This window comes from Heteronotia binoei, chromosome 9, assembly GCF_032191835.1.
Source record: "Heteronotia binoei isolate CCM8104 ecotype False Entrance Well chromosome 9, APGP_CSIRO_Hbin_v1, whole genome shotgun sequence".
Taxonomy (NCBI): domain Eukaryota; kingdom Metazoa; phylum Chordata; class Lepidosauria; order Squamata; family Gekkonidae; genus Heteronotia; species Heteronotia binoei.
In genome coordinates, this window is record NC_083231.1 from 69,951,414 (window position 1) to 69,969,389 (window position 17,976).

The window sequence follows — 17,976 nt, forward strand, 5'->3', positions numbered from 1 at the left end:
TTACTACAGGACCTGAGGTTAGTTGAGAGTAAGGCGGTCATCACCGTTCGACACTCCAAGACTGACCAGCGTCACAAGGGAACCATTTTAGAGCTGGGCACATGTTCTGAGCTGGAGTTGTGTTCAGTTTCTGCTCTGTCTGCCTATTTGGCAGTACGCAGTCCTAAGAAGGGGTTTTTGTTTTGTCATGTCAATGGCAGTCCGTTGACAAAACGTCAATTTTGGGCTGTGACTATTGGGCTTTAGCTAAGCTCGGGTTGTCTGGGGTGCGGTTTGTTACCCACTCCTTTAGAATTGGGGTGGCCTCTACAGCTGTCGCCCTGGGTTATCCTTCTTTGGCCATTCAGCATCTGGGCCATTGGCACTCAGCAGCTTATAAAGCCTATGTTTGCCCCCTGCTCAGTCCCTAACTTCATGGGGGGGGGGGGGTTAGATTGGAGTTTGTGGTTATTGTTGCTAGTTTAACTGTTTTTCTTTTTAGATGCTGTTGTTCCTGGCCAGAGGAGCCATGTTCTCATCTGGACACAGTTATGTGTTTTGGGCTGCTCATCAGGCTCAGAGAACTTCAGTCGGCTCTCAGCTGGGACTCAGTCAGTGAGTTACCATTGAATGGCGGGGGTGCAGGGGCCTTCACTGGCCTGGCCTGTTGCTGTTGTTATTTCATGGGAGTGCTTGCCCTCCTCCCCAGGTCTTAGTTATACACCTGGGAGGTAATGATCATCGGCTGATGAAGGGCATAGCTTTGGCCCTGCAGGCAGAGGAGGATTTTAGAGCTATCAAGGAGAGATGGCCTGGGACCATTATAATTTGGTTGGCCATGATCCCCCGTCTTTTTTGGCGGGGTGCTTGGGACCCTTTGGGCATCGACAGGGCTTGTCTCGAGGCTAATAAAAGAATTTGGAGAGTCTTGGAAGATGGTTTGGGCTACTACTTGCCTCATCTGGACATTCATAATAGTTGTTCCCACCTCTATAGGGGTGATGGCATTCATCTTTTGGATGAGGATAATGGTCTCTTCTTGGAAGACCTTCGGCAAGGGCTGCGGGTGGCTTTGGGCCTCCCAGTGGGTGCTAAGGCCTAAGCAGAGGCTTGGCCTTAGGGGTGGCAGGTTTCTGTGGTTAATGAGCTTATGCGGCTAGGGGAGGACCAGAAAATATCCCCCTTTTGTGGGGTTAGGAATCTGTCAGGATCAACGTTTGGGTTTGCCGGCCTGGGATGGGAGAATGCAGACCGTCCTTTGGGGCTTACCTGGAAGATTCCTTTCATTGAGTTGCCCAGCTTGTGGTTGGACCTTCCTGGTTTGTTGCCTTTTGCTGAGCTGGCCAGGTGTCAGCTGTGGTGTACAGCTCTAGCCAGGGGCTGGGTTGCTCACCTGTTAGACCACAGGTTCTGTTTAGCCTTTGCCGTTTATTAATAAATTAAATAAAGTGGCCCTTAGTTTAATCCAATTATTGTGTCTGACTGTATTTCAAACTGGAATGCAGTGTAACTGCTTCAGAGCTCATTTAATATGCACAAAGAAACTGTGTTTTATCAGTAATTGAGCAGCTATATTTTTACTAACTGAAGCTTCCAGGTTGCTTTGAAGGGTAGTTCAATGTACAGTACATTATCATCACCCAGCTTATGTTAGAGTCTTGAAGTGAGGACAGTTTCTGAATTGGATGCAAATGATAGGAGGGGTTCCTACTAACAGCTCCAACCTGTTTCTCCACAAATAAGATTGGGTCAAAGACTGTTCACTCTGGAAATGAGCCTAAAATGGTTCCCAAATGTGTGTGGTTATATCACTATTACCCAGTTCTCCACCATTTGCTATTATAGGAGAAGAAAATCTGTATATATCATAATTGCTTACAAAGAACGTCCACATTTCTTGTGACCTTTGGGGCAAGCTATGTTGGACATGGGTTGGCTGGCTAGTCTTCCTTTCATCTCTTTCCCTCTATCCTGTGAATACTTACGAAGGCACTTTGACCTCTGCATGAATAATATTAAGCTTCAATTCAATCATTCTGAAAACTGAAAGCTAATTAGCAGTATCTCCTTGCAACAAAAGTTAGTTCAATTTTTCTTTCTTTTTTCTTTTTCCCGGAAGAGGAGTGTTAGCTGACAGAATCAACTAGGTTATTAGCACTGGAATCAGAAACACTTGTGATAAGAAAGAAAGATGGTAAATTAAGCATTCATATTTTATCATGGTTTCTGAAATATATGTTCTTAAGTCTACTTTGAAGTATGTGATTAAATTTTCTGAAGCCTTTTTATCTTCCTCTTGATTGCTAAAGTTTCCTATCAGTGCCAACTGCATAGCTGATATTATATATAATCAAACTTGTTTCTTTATCTTCAAAAGTAACATCTAACTTGTTATGAATAAACAAACAGTGTGCCTGTTTCTCGTTCATTAAATATAAGTTTTAATAGAAGCAGGGTAATCTCTGTGATGGCATATATGATTGTGATTTAAGTGAAAACTTGGAGTCAGGTGTGGATGGACTGGCCATTAACTAGGAAAGGTCAAATTCCAGAAAACCACTAGCATGTCATAGGCTGCATTAACAAATTGTTTGATATGTTCCAATTATTGTATTGTAGCAATAATTCACAACTGGATTTCACTGTGTGTACAAGAGGATCCAGAAGGATAACTATTGCAATAGTGTAATAGTCAATAAAGTGTGGATAAAGCCATGTTTTATCTTATTTCCTTATAGGAAAGAAATATAATTGAATACCTAGATAATGGACAAATACAAAATATTAAACATCACACATATAAAGAAATTTCAGACAAGCTCATACAGAAAACCAGTACTTAGCAACTCTGGTTAATAAATAATAATCCATTTAGGTTTTATATATAAGAACTCTAAAAGTTATCATGGGAAACTATTAATATGCGCTAAGTAATATTTTAATATGAAGTCTAAAGCACTTATTCATTGCAGTTCTATTAAATTCAGTGGAGTATTCTTTCAAATAAGTATACTTAGGTATGCAGTCTGAGAAAAAAAACCCCAGCATTTTTATCCCAAATACTATATTTTATCTACTCTTATTTTTGTCTTACCTGTCATATTTGCTATGGCAGTTGAGAGGCCCAATGAGAAAAGATGGCCCTGTTTTATGTCCTGGATGCCAAAGCCATTCAAGGTTGACCCCAGTTTCTTACACAATTTAGAATGTGGGATACTATGGTGTGATGGAGTACCTTTTAGCAGCTTTGACTGGTTAGCCAGCTGTGACCTTTTTGGGAAGAAAAAATCTGGACACTGTGTTACATGCCCTGGTTACCTCTAGATTAGATTACTACAATGTGCTGTACATGGAGTAGCCCTCGAGAAGTGTTCAAAAACTTCTTTTGGCAGAGTGCTCCAGCCAGGATGTTGAATGGAGTGGGTCATAGGGACCATATCACTCTAGTCAGAGCGCAGTCACACTGTCTCCCAATTTGTTTATGGACACAGTTCAAGCTGCCTATATAATTTGGAATCAATATACCTGGAGGACCGCCTACTCCCTTATGAACCCATCCACCCACTTAAGTAATCTTTGGAGGCTGTTCTTCAAGTGCCTTTGCCTTCTGAAATTATGCAGGAAGAACTTAACTGACCTGTTTCTCAGTTAGGTTGTTAATTGTTAATTTTGCCATTACTGCATATACTACTTCTGCTCTTGTGCTAGTAACTACCTAGGAAATCCAGGCATTCCTGAATAATAGGATGTCAGATGCCTCAGTAGCCATGCTATAGCTGCCATGTTGGTTATCACTCAATGCATGTTTGAATGCTCTCAGAAAGTGATTCTCAATAGGATAAAATATGGTGAGCCCTAACATATCATTCTGAATCTTTTAAAACACAACTCCTAGCATGTAAGATATTAACATTGATGGTACACAACTTCTTCCTGGCTTCATCGTGTAAATTCTCAGATGTCTCCCCAATGTTGTAAGGGTTGTGGGGAACTGGGGACATTAATACATTGTTGTTGGTTTTGTAAATTTGTTCACAAACTCTGGAAATATATTCTTCACTGGTTATCAGGTCCCTGGAAAACTGGACTTCTTTTAATTGATTTATGGCACAATCTAGAGATTCCCAAAATTAGGCAAGAATTTGTTATTAGAGTGAGCCAGTTTGGTGTAGTGGTTAAGTGCGTGGACTCTTATCTGGGAGAACTGGGTTTGATTCCCCACTCCTCCACTTGCACCTGCTGGGATGGCCTTGGGTTAGCCATAGCTCTGGCAAAGGTTGTCCTTGAAAGGGCAGCTGCTGCGAGAGCCTTCTCAGCCCTACCCACCTCACAGGGTGTCTGTTGTGAGGGGAGAAGATATAGGAGATTGTAAGCCACTCTGAGTCTCTGATTCAGAGAGAAGGGCAGGGTATAAATCTGTAATTCTTCTTCTTCTTATATTGCTTATAGCAGCCAAATGGCTAATTGTAACCTACTGGGAAAAAAATTTCCTATACCTTCTGTTGATGACTGGTATGCTAAGCTGTAGGAAATATACTTGATGGACAAGATAACTGATTTCATAGCTAACTCAGAGACACATTCAGTCTTCTCCAATCTATTAGACAAATGGTTTCCAGTTTTGGAATATACAGCAGACAATATCACTTCAAAAAGATACTTGATTAATTCTTGATCCTATGGTATTATATTGTATTATATTGAAATCATGGTTATACCATGTCCTGTGAGCCGCCCTGAGCCTGCCTTTGGCAGGGGAGGGTGGGATACAAAAATATTTTTATTTTTATTATTATTATTATTATTATTATTATTATTATTATTATTATTATTATTATTATTATATTACCCCTCTGTAGGTTTATTTGTGTAACTTTTGTCTCCTGATTAATAGGATTATAATTCATTAATTGTTAAATTTATTTTCATAAGGTAATGTTAGTCATGCTTATGGTAATAGTTTTTGGAAAAGTAAGGTACTATAACAGAGTGTTTCTGATTAATGATAGGATATTCATGGTACAGTATTCATAGATACTTTTGAATGATTTAAACATAGTATGTAGTGATGTACTTAATGGCTATCTGTCAATGCGTGATTAAGATTATACATTGTTCATTGCTGTACATGGTTCATTGCTGTTCTATTTTAATATATATTTTTTTTAAAAAATCATCAACAAGAACAAAAAGAAAGGGCATTTATACTTTCCACAGTTCCAGATTTCCATGATGCTGGCAGGCAGCCATTCTCCAAATGGTGAGGCATCCATGTGGTGCTGTGGCACATCTGTGTGTTGTACTTTATTTTCTAACTGAGACTGAATGACATAATAATGTGATTAGAGATGGAAATTAAGAAAAGAATCAGAAATCTAGGAAAAGAATATGAACCATACAGCAAATGCATGAAGCAAAGTAACAGTAAAACACACACACACACACAAAACAACAACCCTACATAATAAACAATTTGAAATTACTGGTATATCAATGCAATTTACAGAGTTGCCATAAGATAATAGTTTGGGAGAGTCTGCAAAAGGAATGGCAATTTGCATGTAATTTCCAGTAATGCTTTTTCATTTTCTCGATGGAGTTTTCTTTTCTCTCTTTTCTTTTCTTTTTTTGTATTTCACATGTTAGAGTTATTGGAATTCAATTTACAGTCTGTTTGTTTCCCTTGCCTATATAACACTGTATCACTAAGAAATAAACATGGAATTTTCATTTCCACTGTTATATCAGCTGCTCTAAGACAACATAAGAACATCATTATCCTATGGACTGTCAACATTTAGTTAGAAACCAAAATTAAAATAAAGAATGAAGCACTTAACTTTCTTTGCAGCTTTTACATTTTTAATCCCATCTGCTCAAAAATGTTTTAATACTACTGGTATTTTGCTACACGTTGGGTGCCAGGAATCATGGTTATGTTGTAATACTGCTGAAGTACAGTATCACAGGGGTATTCCCAACTTTGGTTTGGCTAATGTTTGTATTAGTCATGTAATAGCAATGTATGTATAATCTAGTATTCTATCTGACATTTATTTAATGACAGCAAAGTGCTAAGTACTACTCATAATAAAAAACCTAAAACACTATTAGAATGCAACTAATACAGAAGCAATTCATTCAATTAATGGCTGCATTAAGGGAAGCAGCAGATTGTTTTTAAAAAATCAGGGTTTTTTTTAAAGGATAGTTTGCGGCGATAGATGATAATAAGATGTGTTCAAGTTTTCAGGCATATTCCCAAATATTTATTAATTTTTTGTTTTTCCCCATATAATGGTCCCAGAAAAATTTAAAAGGATACATAATACTAGAAAGAAAATATATATCTAATTCTAACTCTGCAAACCTGAGGGGAAAAAACCAGGGGAGAGAAGGAGGGAAAGCTGAAGACAGGAAGAGGCAGATAAAGACAGGCTGCTGGAGGGTGGAAAGGAAGCAGGAAAAAGGGACAAGGAAAAAAAAGAGGAAATAGTAAAGGAGAAGAAAATGAGATGCCATCCACCCGTTCTTGTGAGTCCCCTACATGTATAAAACCTAGCACTACATAAACCAGTTTCATAGGCAGACTGACATTTTTCAAGTGTCATTGGTAAAACCAACAATCTAAATCAAAGTCTAAGTGGCAGTCGAATTGACAGAAAGCCCTTTGGAATAATATAGTTTTCTGCAAGGACCATCTTCTTGCATAAAGTCAATACAATTGCACTAGAGTACATTTAGTCATTGATTTGGGTTTGTATGTTTTTGAGATGTTTGGACCACAACTTTCTATCTTCACTACCTACAAGGCAACTTACTTTAACAACAACATATCTGCTAGACTGATCCCCTCGTCTGATGATGTGTGCTTAAAGAGCACACAAAAGCTTGTGTTCTCAATAAAACTTGGTTGGCCTTAAAGGTGACACTTGACTCCTGCTTTGTTCAACTGCTTCAGACCAGCATGGCTGCCCTCTTGGATATATCTGCTAGACTATTAACCATTTTAACCAGCTCAGGAAACTTCCAGTTTATTCATTCAAACCTTTGTTCAGGATCACAACCCCTAGACAAGAACTCTATGGAGCTGAGAGTACATCTGTATTCTGTATGTTTTTATTTCTTATTTCCTCCAAGGAGCTCAGGGCACCATGGATTGTTCTGCCTTCCTTAAGATCTCTATTTGGTAGATTTGGCTGAAATGACAGTTCCAATGACAACCAGCAGCTTCTTGTAAAATGGGGGATTTAACCTGAGTCTCCTAGGTCCTAGTCCAACATCACTAAATCATACTGAATGGTGGATCCCAAAGAACCTCATATAGAAATAGTATATATGTGTGTCAAGCAGTCTGGTATACACAATCAATTCCTGCAGCACCTCATAGACAAATACCCATTGGGTATAGCTGCTGTCTCACAAATATTCTAGTCAGTGTCCAAATTCCCACATAAACCAGACAGCAAACTAAGGGTGCACGTCTAGGGGTGATCATGTCAATCTCCTGGGCCATACCATCTTTCCTAAGGTCAGTTCCCAGAACCAACAAATTAATTCATCTCTGGGGAGAGAGCTTTACAATATATTCAGTTCCTTTTCAGAAGCTTGTAGATCCTTTAAATCAAAACCCTTTCAATATGGGCTGTCCACAACTGTATTAAGAGACATAACCATCAGATCACCCTTTTCTCAGCAAGAGAAAAACACCAGGTTCAGGAGTGTCTATAGAATTGTGAGCCCATGGGAACTCCGTGACTGGCAGCTAGCCATACCTGTTAAGCTTCGGAGGGATCCGATTGGTGTTTTGAAGGCTGGTGTTTTAAAGGACATCTCCTTCACCAATAGGATTACAATATATCATAGGATTATAGGATTACAATATATCATAGCTACTCTGTTTATATCAAGTCTATGTCATTATTCTACCTCCCCCCCAAAAAATGTAAATCCTAAAATAAATAAATGAGATAAATGGCTGCATTTACATGTTGCTAGTATTTGTGCTATCTGTATACATTAACATTCATATGCAAGTGGACTGGTTTATTCATACAGGAAAATGCAACAGTGAATGACTGCTAGAGTGCAATGGGTAGCACAATATCCACCAATGTAATAGAATTGCTAGATCCAGGTTGGGAAACTCCTGGATATTAGTGGATGGAACCTAGGGAGGACATGGACCTCAGTGGGGTAAAATGCCATAGACGTCAATTTCCAAAGTATCCATTTTCTTCAGGGGAACTGATCTCTGTGGTCTGGAAATGAACTGTAATTCCAGGGGATCCCGAGGTCCGAGCTAGAGACTGGCATCCCTCAAATGTAAAGATGCAGCCCTAGCTTCCATAATGCATGCCATTTTGACTCATTCATTCAGGATAAAATTCTGAATGATATGAATTACTAATCTCAGACCTGAGATCTACCACCATCTCTCTTAACTTTTGTTGAGTGGTGATAAAGCAGCCAGAATATCCTGTGTTAAAAGAAGGGGTATGATGAAGATAGTACAAAGTGAAAAAACGCCTAAATTTACTTCCACTAATTTGACCTGTCTTCCTTCACATCCCACAAACCCACACACATTCCTATTTGCAGCATATTTTCTGCAACTTTAGGTACCCAACAAATAACCCAAGCAACAGAAGCCAAAAGGAGAATAATAATAATAAGAAGAGGAGGAGGAGAAGGAGGAGGCCTGAAAATTAGGACAAGTGTTATATTAAAAGGGGGGGGGGTGAGACTATAGCAAAATGACAACAGATGTTAAATAGTCTATTTGCTTTAATTCATTCCTTTGTGTTTGTTTCTTCCAAATCATGATTGTACAAAATTCATGTCAGTGAGTTCAAACTGATGATGTATTTAAAAAAAAAAATGGTGCAAACAAACACTGTGCTTGTGTACAAATACATCTGCCAATCTAGTAGGGTATTGGTAATCTTCTTTGGTAGCTTGTTCCTACACAATATACAACCACACAATACCTTTGTAGTTCCCAGAAAAGTACAGTGTAAATACCTGACTTCTCAAATAAATCTCTGAGTGCAGTGTATGATGATTCTTTAAAAAAAAATGTGGATATGAGCTGCCAGAAAGGTCAAGTCACACACTGTCCTTTTAAGATGAGCTGAACGTTGCTTCTGAATGAAAAGATTTAATACGAGTATGGGCACCCAACTAGATAAAACTACAGTAAGTAGAATATAACCCTTAGCTCTTTCATCAAGGTTTCACCTTCATTTAATATTCTTCTTCTTGCATTGGTGAGGGATAAAAAAAAAGTGCGAAAGCCTGACCCTGTAGAAATTTTATGATGGTACAATATTTCTTTCATAAGCAATATGGCCGTGCTCAGCAGTGTGCTTTGATGTATCAAATGCTACTTGGGCTGCATCCTTTAATTCTTTAATCTATCATTTATTGCATGCACAGAAAGAAAGCAGCAGATAATTCAAAGACACAGCTGTGTGTGGTATATATGATATATGGACCTTCTTTTCAGATGGCTTATATAACATCTTCTATGACACCATAACGAAATCTATTTAATTTTCATTCATCTTCTTTGACATGGTAAGGGCTCAGAGGACACACAGTTCTAATACATTCTCTACATCTTGTACTAAGGATGAGGTCATGCAGTCTGTGTAACTGTCTCCTATGATCTCATCTGAAGCCTTTACTATTTCTTCCTAGCGTTTTCCTCAAATGATTTTTTTTTGTGGATACAAAAGATTGGATATATGCTTAAAATGTCTTAACACATACAGGCCCCTTTAAATAAACACAATGCTAGGGATCTATGACAGCGTGGTGGTGGACCATAAAAACATGAGAAGAATCCGGCCCTTTCCCGCCCGCGCCGGTGCCAGCCGGCTTTAGGGCGGGGGCCGAGTTTGCCTCCCCGGATGGAGCGAGGCAAACGGCCCCTTCATCCGGGGAAGCTGGTGGGGCGTGGTTGCTGGGCCTTATAGCCCAGCCACGCCCCCGGCCACGCACTTCGCTGGCCGAGTTCGGAGAGGGAGCGCGTCTTTTCCCGTCCTCCTGAAGCGCGGCGGAGTCTTCTATTGCTTCAGGCCGTCGGGGCCTTTGTTTGCAGCGGCGCGGCTTTCGGCCGCGTTGGCCTGGAGCGTTGCAGGCCCGGCCCGGAGCGATCGTCGTCGCCTGGCCCAGCGGGCCTGATCGGCGCGGCGTCGCTTCCTCGCGGCTGCCGTCGTTGCGCCGCCCGGCCCAGCGTGCTTTGGCGGCGTCAGTCCTTGATTGCCGCGGCTTTCGGCTGGGAGCGTTCTACGGCGGGCGGAACTGAGCGGCAGCAGCGGTCGACGGAGCTTCCACCCGCGGCTATCGGCCGCCTCAGGTTCCCTCCTCCCCCCTCCTCCTTGGTCGGGTCTTTTTCATTGTGTGCACTCTGCGGTGGCTTGTTCTTTGCCCCGCTTTGGTCTCTGGCTTGCTCTACGAGTGGGAGGTTTTTAAGCAGCTGGCCTCCATCCTCCTCCACCCCTATTGTTTGACTCGGGCCCCTTAGTTCAGACCCCCCCCTTCCCCCGCTGTCTTTAAGTTACCTGTTTTGAGGGGCTGAAAGGCTTTAGCGCCTACTGCTTGCCCAGGTATTTGGCAGCCATGCCCAAAGGTCAAGGCAAAGCAAAGGGCAAGCAGCCCTTGAAGGGCAGCAGGAAGAGACCTGGCCCTAGTGGCCCTCCTGGAGCAGAGCAGGAGGCCCAAACCAGGCAGGCCATTGTGGCCAGTCTTGAAGCCTTAGAGAAACACCACGGGGTTGACCCACAGTCTGCCCTCCCGGCGCGCGGGCGTAAGGCCGCCAGGACGTCCACCAGGGCCTTCGAGCAAGAGGTCCTGGCTCGCCTCTTCTCTTTACAGGAAATGGCGGCCCTGCCTGGGCCTTCAGGTGGTGCCGGTCCTGAGCCTGGTGAAGACAGTTCGGATGCGGAGGAAGGTAATCTACCTGAGGCGCCCGCCCAGCCGGGCGGGTCTGGCGGTGCCATTCCACCCGGGACGCCAGCAGTTGGCCAGCATGACGGTAAGCAAGTGCGCCCTGCCTATCCAGGTTTGTGGCCTTGGGGAAATTGGACCTCGTGGTTCCCACCGAGTACTGGCCCGTCCTCCAATCTCGGCCCGGGGCCCTCGGTCGGCCCTGCCTTTTTGGCTGACACAGTGGCCTCCCCAGGCTCGTTGGGCCAAGGGCAGATTTTGCCTTGGTCTACCGTGCAGGGAACTGGCTCAGTGTCTACTTCGGCTGCCCCCTCCGGCTCCACCGGTCAGCTACCCACGACGGGTTCTTTGCCTTGGGGGCACCAATGGGGCAGTTCACCAATGATGGGCTGGACTGCCCCTCAGTGGGGGGGTTGGTGTTTCCCTCCTAATTTAATGGGCTCCGTTCCCTTCCACTGCCGCCCCTTTGGCGACACTGCTATGCCGCTGGGCGACCACCTTACCTCCGCCACCCGTGATAAAATTCTCCGGGGTGAATATGTGGACGTCTTTGGCCTTCTTTATCGTGAACTGGAAAAGAAGGACAAAGATGATCTGGACGAGAAGGATAAGGAAAAGATCAAGCGTCGCAAGGTGGAGCGGAACTGGGCCAATTGGTTGCCCGGTTTTTTAATTTATGCAGGGGTTATTGCGCGCGCGCAACCCTCACGGGCCTCTCCCCTTTTCCAATATCTGGACATCATCTATAAGGCCTACACGGACTTCTCTGGCGCTGCATGGTTGCAGTATGACGAGGAGTTCCGGATGAGGGCGGCCCTGAACCCCACCATCCCCTGGGACCATATTCACCAACAACTGTGGCTACAGCTCATGTCACCGGCTAAGCCTAACTCTGGTGACAGGTCTGATAGTGGCCACCTCGTCAATAGGCATGCATCGTCGGCCGGTACCCGCGCCTCAGCGGGGCAGCTGGTTCAACCCCGGCTGGTGTGTTGGGATTTCTCGTCCCAAGGGGGTTGCAACAGGAAGCCGTGCAAATACAAGCACGAGTGCCCCTTGTGCGGCGGTTCCCATTCCCTGGCCTCATGCAACAAAACGAAGCCGCGGGCCGGTGCTAAGCGGACCGGGAGCAGCGGCAATGCCCAAGCGTCTGGAAAAGGGTCCCAGCCCCATCAAGGTGACGGTTCTTAAGAAGTTGTTAGTCGCCTACCCGCGCCCCCGCGACCGAGTTTATTTGTTGAACGGTTTTTCCTATGGTTTCCGTATTCCCTTTCAAGGCCCCAGGGGCCCCTGTATGGCCAGGAACTTACATTCCGTCAGAGGAATGGAGGAGGTTGTACGGGAGAAAATCTCGAAGGAATGCAGAGAGGGCCGAGTTTTGGGCCCTTTCGTTGCTCCCCCAGTTCCCAATTTCCGGGTATCCCCTTTGGGGGTGGTGCCTAAGAAGGCCCCTGGGGAGTTTCGCTTTATCCACCACCTTTCCTATCCAAGGGGTGGGTCAGTGAACGATGCCATTCCCGATTCTCTCTGTACAGTGAGATACACCTCGTTCGACCAGGCGGTCAGGATCGTACGGAGCTGCGGACAGGGAGCTGAAATGGCGAAGTGCGACATTAAGTCAGCATTTCGCCTGTTGCCTGTGCATCCGCAAGACTTCGAGCTCCTGGGGTTCACTTTTGAAGGGAAGTTTTATATGGACCGAGCCCTACCGATGGGTTGCGCTGTCTCATGCTCAGCCTTTGAGCGTTTCAGCACTTTCCTCGAGTGGGCTTTACGGGAGCGGTCTGGCTCCGCCTCCACGGTCCATTACCTGGACGATTTTTTGTTTGTAGGCCGTCGCGGGACGGGCCAATGCGCACACTTGCTTCAGTCCTTCCTGGGTTTAGCGTCGGAGTTAGGCGTGCCGCTGGCCCATGAGAAAACTGAGGGCCCGGCGACAAAGTTGACGTTTTTGGGCATTGAGTTGGATTCTGTCCAGCAGGCTTCCAGGTTGCCAATGGAAAAAGTTGCCCGGTTGACGCAGATGCTGTCAGCGGCCTTGGGCCAGCGCAAGTTGTCGCTTCTCGAGTTACAGTCGCTTGTGGGCCACCTTAACTTTGCCTGTAAGGTAGTTGCCCCGGGCAGGGCCTTTTTACGGCGTTTATGTGACGCTATGTCTGGCTTGCGCCGCCCTCACCACCGGGTTAGGATTACTCTCGGCATGCGACAGGACTTGCTGGTTTGGGCCAGTTTTTTGGCCGAGTTCAACGGGGTTTCCTTTTGGCGCGAAGACCTAAAACTCGAGGCTGAGCTTCAAATCACATCTGACGCCTCGGGGTCTGTTGGCTTCGGTGTTTATTTCCGGGGGCATTGGTGCGCGGAAGAATGGCCTCCTGAGTGGCTGTCCAGCGACCTCTGCAGGAATTTAACGTTCTTAGAATTCTTCCCCATAGTGGTTGCACTTCAATTATGGGGCCCGGCATTGGCCAACCGGGTTGTCCACTTCTGGTGTGACAACCTAGCGGTTGTCCACGTGATTAACACGTTGTCTTCTAAGTCGGTCCCAGTTATGCGCCTAGTGAGGGTGTTCGTGTTAAGCTGTTTGCAGTTAAATGTGTTGTTTCTTGCTAAGCACGTGCCCGGTGCGAGCAATGGTGTCGCGGATGCTCTGTCTCGTCGGCAGATGGAGCGTTTCCGCATCCTTGCGCCAGAGGCCGATCTCCTGCCAGTACGGATGCCCCCAGAGATGTGGCGGCTTGGAGACTCGAGGCCGACCGAGCAATGAAGCTTGCCCTGGCGCCTTCCACCCGGAAGGCCTACGATCACGCGGTGCAGCTGTTCCGGGCCTTCCGGGAGCATGCGGGGTTGCCCAATCGATGGCCGGTGCCAGTGGCCCACCTTATGCACTTTTGTGTGCACCTGAAAGGTAAGGGGCTGGTTGCCAAGACGATTAGGGCCAAGTTGGCTGCCCTCGCCTTCCATGCTAAAAGCCAGGGTTTACCCGACAGGACGGATGATTTCAGGCTCCGGAAAATGCTGGAGGGTTGGGCGCGCGAACGAGGCCCGCGACCCGACACCAGGCACCCCTTTTCCCCCGCTGTGCTGAAGGGGTTTAAGGCAATTTGGCCTTCAGTTTGTTCTTCTAGTTTTGAGGCGACGCTATTCCAAGCAGCGTCGATGATTGCATTCTTTGGAGCACTCAGAGTGAGTGAACTTGTGGCCAGCTCCCGGCATGACCGCTCCCTCCGGGCCCTTCAGTCGGGAGATATAAAGATCCAGGGCGACAGCGTGGTCATTTCGATACGCAAGTCTAAGACGGATCAGAAACAGAGAGGTATGTGCATTACCTTGGGGCGGTGTGAGGACAACGATATCTGCCCGGTGGTGGCTTTGCAGGAATATGTTGCAGTTCGTGGTGACGAGGTTGGACCTCTTTTCCGTCACAGCGATGGGTCCCCGTTGACCAAATTTCAGTTTTGGTCCGTAACCAGTCGGGCGTTGGATAAGCTGGGCCTCGGAGGGGTCCGTTTCGGGACTCACTCTTTCCGTATCGGGGCTGCATCTACGGCTGCAGCCATGGGGTATCCCGGACCGGCCATCCAGAGGGTGGGTCGGTGGAGGTCCTCTGCTTACAAGGGCTATGTTCGGCCTATTACCCATTGAGGGGTTGTGGTTATTCTCACCGTGTTGTTCTGTTTTGTTTCAGGTTCTGTGGTGCGGGGCGAGAAGACGAGGATCTTGATCGCCGGCCACAGTATGATATTTTGGGCTGCCCACTTCGCTCGACGGTCCCCCTTCGGTTCGCAGCTGGGCCTCAGCGAGCGGGCAGTGGTGGAATGGCTGGGGCGCCGGGGCCTACGATGGGACGGCCTCCTGCCGCTGCTTTTCCGGGGGAGGGACGGCCCTCCGCCCCGGATCCTGGTGGTTCACCTCGGGGGTAACGATCTGGGCCTGGTGCAGGGGAGGGCCCTGTCACGTCAGGCGATCGAAGACCTCCGGGTGTTGCGGAGCAGGTGGCCTGATGTGTTGATAATGTGGTCCGCCATCCTGCCTCGTCGGGTGTGGAGGTCAGCATTGAACCCGGCCGGGGTCGAGAGGGCTCGACGCAAGGCTAATAGGGCGATGCGGAGGGCGCTCGCCGGAGGTTTGGGCATTTACCTTCCACACCCAGCGATCAGATCTTACAAGGAGGACCTGTATCGACCAGACGGTGTCCACCTGTCCGCTGCTGGCAACAGGGCCTTTTTATTGGACCTACAGCTGGGGCTCCGGCTGGCTTTAGGCCTGCCGGTGGGCCCAAGTGCCTAAGCTGAGGCTTGGCATTGTGATGGCGGGACTTTAAGGTAGGTTGGTTTTGGTGACCACCCATGGGTTGTTTCCCCTTAAGGGAAGTAGCGGGTGATGGACGGCAGCTGGGTTTAAACGGCCCTCTGCTGTCTTTCTCGCTACGGGGTTACCCCGTTTGGCGAGCTGTCCAGGAGAGGGCGGCTGCGCAATGCGGAGGTTACACCCGACCAGGCCGGCCTGGCAGCAGCTTGTTTGCTCGGCTGCTGCTGGGGGCTGGGTGGATCGCCCCACCGGGGCTGGGAAGGGTTTGGAGTTCCCTTCGCCTCCCCGGTTAGTTCAGGTTTGCCCCAGGCTGTGTTTCAATAAAGTTGCCCTGTTTTACACCCATATACCGTGTTGTCTCGTTCTTCCGACTGGGGGGGCAATCCGGCCCTTTCCCGCCCGCGCCGGTGCCAGCCGGCTTTAGGGCGGGGGCCGAGTTTGCCTCCCCGGATGGAGCGAGGCAAACGGCCCCTTCATCCGGGGAAGCTGGTGGGGCGTGGTTGCTGGGCCTTATAGCCCAGCCACGCCCCCGGCCACGCACTTCGCTGGCCGAGTTCGGCCCACCCTCCCTCCCTGCAATAGTACAGGTTTTTTCCGGTCGCCGTGTTTTCGGGGCCAGGTAGGAATTTTTTCATCCCATCTGATTGGCCTGAGCTGGGATGTTTTTCGCCTACCTTGTACTGTTGTTTTTTAGGTTAGCTTAGCTTTGGTAACTTTAACGGGCGGGACTTTAAGGTAGGTTGGTTTTGGTGACCACCCATGGGTTGTTTCCCCTTAAGGGAAGTAGCGGGTGATGGACGGCAGCTGGGTTTAAACGGCCCTCTGCTGTCTTTCTCGCTACGGGGTTACCCCGTTTGGCGAGCTGTCCAGGAGAGGGCGGCTGCGCAATGCGGAGGTTACACCCGACCAGGCCGGCCTGGCAGCAGCTTGTTTGCTCGGCTGCTGCTGGGGGCTGGGTGGATCGCCCCACCGGGGCTGGGAAGGGTTTGGAGTTCCCTTCGCCTCCCCGGTTAGTTCAGGTTTGCCCCAGGCTGTGTTTCAATAAAGTTGCCCTGTTTTACACCCATATACCGTGTTGTCTCGTTCTTCCGACTGGGGGGGCAACCTGCTGACTCAGACCAGTGGTCCGTCTAGTCTAGAATCCTATTTCATACAAGCACCAACCAGTTGCTCGGGAGGATCAAACAAACAGGGCATAGAGCCTAAGGCTGTCCCCTGCTGCTGTCTTCCAGCACCAATATTCAGAGATTTACTGCCTCTGTAAATGGAGGCTCCCTTCAGTCACTATGAGTTGCAGCCATTTATGGTCTTCTTCTCTGTGAATATATCTAACTCACTTTTAAAGCTATCTATGCTTATGACCATCACTGCCCCCACTGGCAGTGGATTCCAAAATTTGATTACTCATTAAGTAAGTAAGTATTTCCTTCTGTCTGTCCTGAACCTATTTCTCAACAATTTCATTAGATGTTCTAAAGTTCAAATATTATTAAAAGAGAGGGGGGAATGCTCCCTCTATATTCTTTCTGCACCCCATATATCAGCCTTTCTTCTAACCCCCTAATTGTCTTGGTTGCCCCCTCCTTTTTACTTTTTCCATCTTTGCATAATCCTTTTGAGATACAGCAACCAAAATTGTACACACTATTCCAATTGGTTAACTCTTTCCTTGTGCTATTTCCCCAATCGGTCAAAACTCAGTAAAAGATTATTATGGAGATGAAGTGAGATGACTTTCAACACCTGGAAGAAGGGCAAAATACAAATACAATGAATGAATAAATGAAATGCTTTGATACATGAAGTAGCCAATGGCCAGCAGGTGATTATACTTTAAGTGGTCTGGATTGTTGTTGCTTGCATGTTTGAATATGATCCCCGAGGCATCTAAAGCGCAGCCACTTCAGACAGTTGTAAACTTTGCAAGAAGTAAAGTAATTTGGAGAAGGGGACTTTTTTCTTGAATTTAAAGCAAAGGAATCTAACTTTCTGCTCCCAGACGATATTTTTCACATTAATTTGAAGAATTTCTGCGTATCTCCTTGTCCATGGGAATTCATAACAGGGGGAGGGAAGAGTCATCTCAAAAAAAGCATTTTGGAGAAATCACATTATAGGTAGGATCTATAGCTAACCTACTACCCTAAGTTTTGTTTACCCTCACAACAGCCCTGAGCCATTCGTGGGAAGGGCGGGATATAAATCTCAAATAAATAAATAAATCTTGTTTTATTAAACTGCTATTTTAAAAGAAATATATTACTCCATCCCATCTTACTGTTCATCATGAAGTGAAGTTCTCATTCAACTCTTTCCTTTTCAAAATTGCTAATATAAATTGCGCCCAGACACTCTTCATTGACAGCTTTGTTTGTTTGTTTCATTTGACTTTTTAGACTGATCTCCCCTGTGCAGCAGGCTCAGTGCAGGTTACAAAATTCTGAAAACATTCAAAGATTTTAAAATACAATATAATTCATAAAAACAATTTCAATACAATAGGAATACATAAAAAGCCTTAAGAATTGCCTGCCAAACAATTGAATGATTTATATTAAATATGATTTTTTTAATTTTTTTTAATTTTTAAAAGTTTATTAAATATTGCAATACTATATTGCAATAGTAGTGAATGCAAACAAGCAACTTGAAGTCTATAATACAGCATTTGCAACTTGTAGGCATCATTCATACAGTGGCTTTTAGCAGAGTCATGGCATAGCAGGTTCCATTACT